Genomic DNA, 4492 nt, shown 5'->3' on the forward strand with positions numbered 1-4492 from the left:
TCGACCACAAGCCAATAGCGTTGAGACAAACCACAGAGCAAATAAGCCGCGTCACAACCGTTGCCGGAGACCTCTACAAGAACAACAAGACCCAAGGACAACACAAACCAACATACCCCAGCCAATGCGCCAAGAGGAAGTCGGCAAGTGGATAGCAGGGCCTGGGCAGACCTAGAGAAGGTGTCGTCGAGAGAGCGCTGACGATGGTGTACATTGCGCCCCGGAGGCGCATGCCCAGAGCAATATCCGACACCGACCCAAGCCGAACCACTAGGACTCCTCGAGCAACAAGATGACGCCTTCAAGAAGGGAACGGCGCCATGACGCCGCCACTGTCTGGTCCGAAGGCTGGACCAAGGGTTTCCTGAGCACGAGGTAGGGAAATGATGCCTCTAGGGAGGGGACGACACCCGCATGCGTCGCCTTTGCTAGCCTCCGTCACCATGAATCAAGGATTTCTCCCAGCCCAAGATCACAAACCCAAAGTCCACCGGAGCTGCTCAATCAGGCCGACCATCTCAGCGGGAGGTGTGTCATCACGCACCACAGCAGCCGCCACCACCTAGCACACTGAGTGGAGACCACCGGGCCGTGTCCAAGCCTTGATGCGTGAGCCTAGCAAGCTGTTACCTCCTCTTTCCTGATGGGTGGAGTTTCGTGCTCGCTTCCCTTCATCGTTGGAGTGCAGGCAGGGAAGGAGAGGCAGGCTGTGACTGCAGTCTCTTCCCTTTTCCCTCTTCCACCATTGCCGTATGTCGGCTGGATCCCATCCTTGCCAGTTGCCATCCCAGTATGGCAGAATCCCACCATGCTCGAAGAGAAGGCACAAAAGAGGCAAGTCTTGCGCTCGGATTAAACCGCAATGGCATATGGGGCAGTGCGGATTTGGGAGTGGTAACCATTGTTTTTAAGGCGGTAAGGCGAGGCAAGGCGCTGGGGGGCGCCTCACTGCCTAAGCGCCAAGGCATAAGGTAAGGCGGACGCCTTAGAGAGATCTAAGCAGCAGAATATAGTATAATTTGGTAGCAACTAGGCAATCTAAGCAGTAGAATATAGTATAACTTCGTAGGCAACTAGGCAATCTAAGCAGCAGAAATATAGTATAATTTGGTAGGCTCCCTTTTGTTGCCTGTTGCTGGTTGCTGCTGTACTGGAGAGGAGGAGGTTGAGGAGCTGCTCGAGAGGAGGAGGAGCCGTTGGAGAGGAGGAGGGGGAGGAGCTGCAGAGTAGGGAGCAGATCTGCTGGAGAGGAGCCACTGGAGAGGAGGAGGAGGTGCGTGTGGATTGGGGGCTGTTTCTCTCTCCCCCCTCTTACCTGTTAGCGCCAACAGCATCTCTGTTTCCCGCCTAAAACTGCTCCCCTGCCTGCCTGGCAAGCTCAAGGCATCCAATATGGACTAGGGCGCCAACTTGGACTCCTAAGCAGACGCTTCAGACGCCTTAAAGCTTAAGGCGGACACCTTATGTAGGTACCTAAGGCAAGGTGGACGCCTTGAGCTTGCAGGGCGCCCGGCGACGCCTTACGGACGCCTTAAAAACAATGGCGGTAATGACCATGAGCCAGCCTAAAAAAGCTACCTCTTTGACGCTATGGCAACGAAGGATACATTGATGATGAGCAGCTTTTCCTAGGTGGTTTAATTACCATGTCAGGACGGTTTGTTTATACAGATCCATTCCTGTTAGTTCTATAATTTTCAGGTCTCTATTTTGGTGCACGGTTCACTTTCTAGGAATGGAAAGGATGCAGGGGTATGATGTTCTCTCTTAATGCTGATTTGATGTATGTATTTTGATTGCTTGGAGGAGTGATTTTCAAAATTGAAATTATTTCTCAGAAATGAAGTATAGGCCCAGCGTTCGGAACATGGGACAGAAAAGCCGCAGAGTAAAGCACATGTTAATGCTATTTATATGGGGAAGTTTCTACGGCACCATTTCCCCACTGCTCATGTTCAAGGTAATTAGTACCTTATCCATGATGAACTTATATTATATCTGCTCCTTGCGTGAATTGGTGCTCCCTCTGTAAACTAATATAAGATCATTTAGATCACTACTTTAAGCATAATTTGAATGTTAAGCATAAAGAGCTTAAATTTTGACCATGAAGATGAGCTGCTCTATATTTGGAGTCAGTGCATCTGTTAGTTTCTGTACAGAATTATTTTTCTTTTGCAAAAAAATGTAAAACAGTTTGTTCGCGATTATCATTCTTCAGTTTCTGAGATGATCTAATAAACATTTCACAGAAAATATCTCCCCCCCCCCCAAAAAAACAAAAAAATTAGATAGTCTAACAGTTGCTTTTCCTTGCTGAGCCAACTTCTGATATTCTGTATGGAAATTGGATACCTTGCAGTGGTTGGCAGTTTGTTAGCCACTTAATCCTACCAGTGTATGTTTAAATCAGTTGGGTCATTGGAAACATATATTGTTTCTTACTGGACTCCATGAATATATTGATGGTATCAGATATATATTGTGTTCAAAGCAAAGGACTTGGATTTACGTTTTGATGAAGAGGCTATTGAGTTTTCATTGCTACAATTATCATTGACTAGATGAATGATTTGATAATGTTAAAATTTGCAGTCTATTGTTTAAGAGAGCGTGTTGGACTCGCAAATAACATTTACTTATGTTCACGAATAGATGTGCATGATGGAAAGTCTTATACAGTAGTATATATTAGATGTTGTCGTCTGTATACTAAAGCAATTTCTATAATTGAAATTCCTAACCTACAAATACTTCTATGTTTCTACCTTATATTATACTTATAAAATTCATATTGTTCCAACTTAGAAATAAACGGGCGCGCCATCATCGTCTAGTTTGAACTAAAACCACGACACTTGTTATGGAACGGAGGGAGTACTATGTAGCATGGTTGTTTGTTCTCTGTATATTTAGATAGACCGGGATCCTATTTTGCCTATGAACACCATGCCCAAGCAATATACAGTGTCCTGATTAAGCATGGTTGCTGGTATCTCTGTCAGTACTATGTAGCATGGTCAGTTGCTTGATTGATTCTTTTATCATTACTTCATTAGTTCGTTGCAAATTGTAAGTGGAAAATGGTTACTCTGTCCAGTTGTAGGATGCCAAGATTGTTTGACGTTTATTCACATCTTTTGCATTTCATGTAAATTAATGTTATTGCATATGGCAAGATTGTTTGACATTTTTTGCATCTTCTACATTCCATGTAAATTAACATTATTGCCTATTTCTATTCCACATTATTAGTACTCCTGTGTCTCTTGTCCCATAATATAAGATGTTTTTGCAATCTAACATAGTTTGTGAAACGTCTTATATTATGGGACGGAGAGAGTAGTACATTTTGATATGTTGTTTTCTTTATCTGACTTGCCTGCATCTTTGCTATTGGCAGTGAAATGTAGACACTGTAATTTTGTGGAACGGTCTGGCGATACAAACCATCTAGCAAAACCGTGGTTCAGAGTTGGATGTGCTACTATCAACTTTGCAGAATGTTTTGACAGACTGTTGAATGTCCTAGCTAGTTAATGGCAAGAATGCATGCAGGTTTGGTTCTCGTGCCCAGAGATAGAAGCTATCTTGAGACTTGGAGACAACGACGTGTTTAATCATCCCGAGTGTGCAAATGATGTTGGAGGAGATGATGGCGTCCAAGCTCGGGGGCATGTACAGGTAGTGATTTGTTTGATCGGCTTGGTTGTAACCTTTATTGTGCTTGTTGCTTATCGGTGTATCTCTTGTTTCTTTGCTTCGATCTCGGTGTAGCAGACTTGTTACCTCAAGCTTTACTCAGGGGAACAGAGGGCTTTCAGGCTCGGTGCTGACCTCGTGAAGCTGATTCGAATCTTTCAGGGAGTAGCTTTCTTACCCATTTGTCAATCTTTGTGTATTTGTGCAAAAGCTTGCATTAAAGGTCCAGCTTCGTGGTAGTTTCTACGTACCAAATAAGTGTAGTTTTATGCAATTTACTTAATGTGAATGTAATGATCATAGTTAAAGGTTCAGCTTCGTGGTAGTTTCTACGTACCAAATAAGTATAGTTTTATGGAATTTACTTAATGTGAATGTAATGATCATAGTTATCGAACAATTCACACATTTGTCATTCTATACCTTGCAGAAAAAGATTTGCTAGGATAACTGTGGAAATATGGTGAACAAAAAGGCTGAAATAAATAGCTAGCAATAGCATATACGAGGAAGAAGACATGACGACGATATTGCAGGGGAAATCTGTGAAATCCATGTTGGCTCAGAGTGTGCTGAGTTCATCGGCAACGCTGGCAGCGTCCAACGGCGCGGAGACATAACTTTTATTTTACATGGAGGAGCATTAGTTGGCGTGGCTAAGAATGCATGCGTAAGTTCAAACTGTAGCCTGTACCTGTATGTACTCTTAGTACTCCTTTGGTTTAGAGGAATTTCATAGGAATTCTAGAGGATAGGATTCTTATAGGATTTTTTCCTTTAGAGCCCTTTG

General features: G+C 43.7%; 1 long non-coding RNA gene across 2 annotated transcripts; it reads left to right on the forward strand.

Annotated features, from left to right (window-relative positions):
• Positions 1 to 340: 340 nt before the first annotated feature.
• On the forward strand, positions 341 to 4483 carry LOC123087682 (uncharacterized). Of its 2 annotated transcripts, none has more exons than XR_006441475.1 (4): positions 341 to 1752; positions 1839 to 1960; positions 3404 to 3684; positions 3778 to 4483. It is a non-coding gene; the product is annotated as an uncharacterized lncRNA (long non-coding RNA). The 2 variants fall into 2 exon arrangements; XR_006441474.1 differs by having other exon boundaries at positions 3781 to 4483.
• The last annotated feature ends 9 nt before the right edge of the window (positions 4484 to 4492 follow it).

This window comes from Triticum aestivum, chromosome 4A (assembly GCF_018294505.1).
Source record: "Triticum aestivum cultivar Chinese Spring chromosome 4A, IWGSC CS RefSeq v2.1, whole genome shotgun sequence".
Classification (NCBI taxonomy): domain Eukaryota; kingdom Viridiplantae; phylum Streptophyta; class Magnoliopsida; order Poales; family Poaceae; genus Triticum; species Triticum aestivum.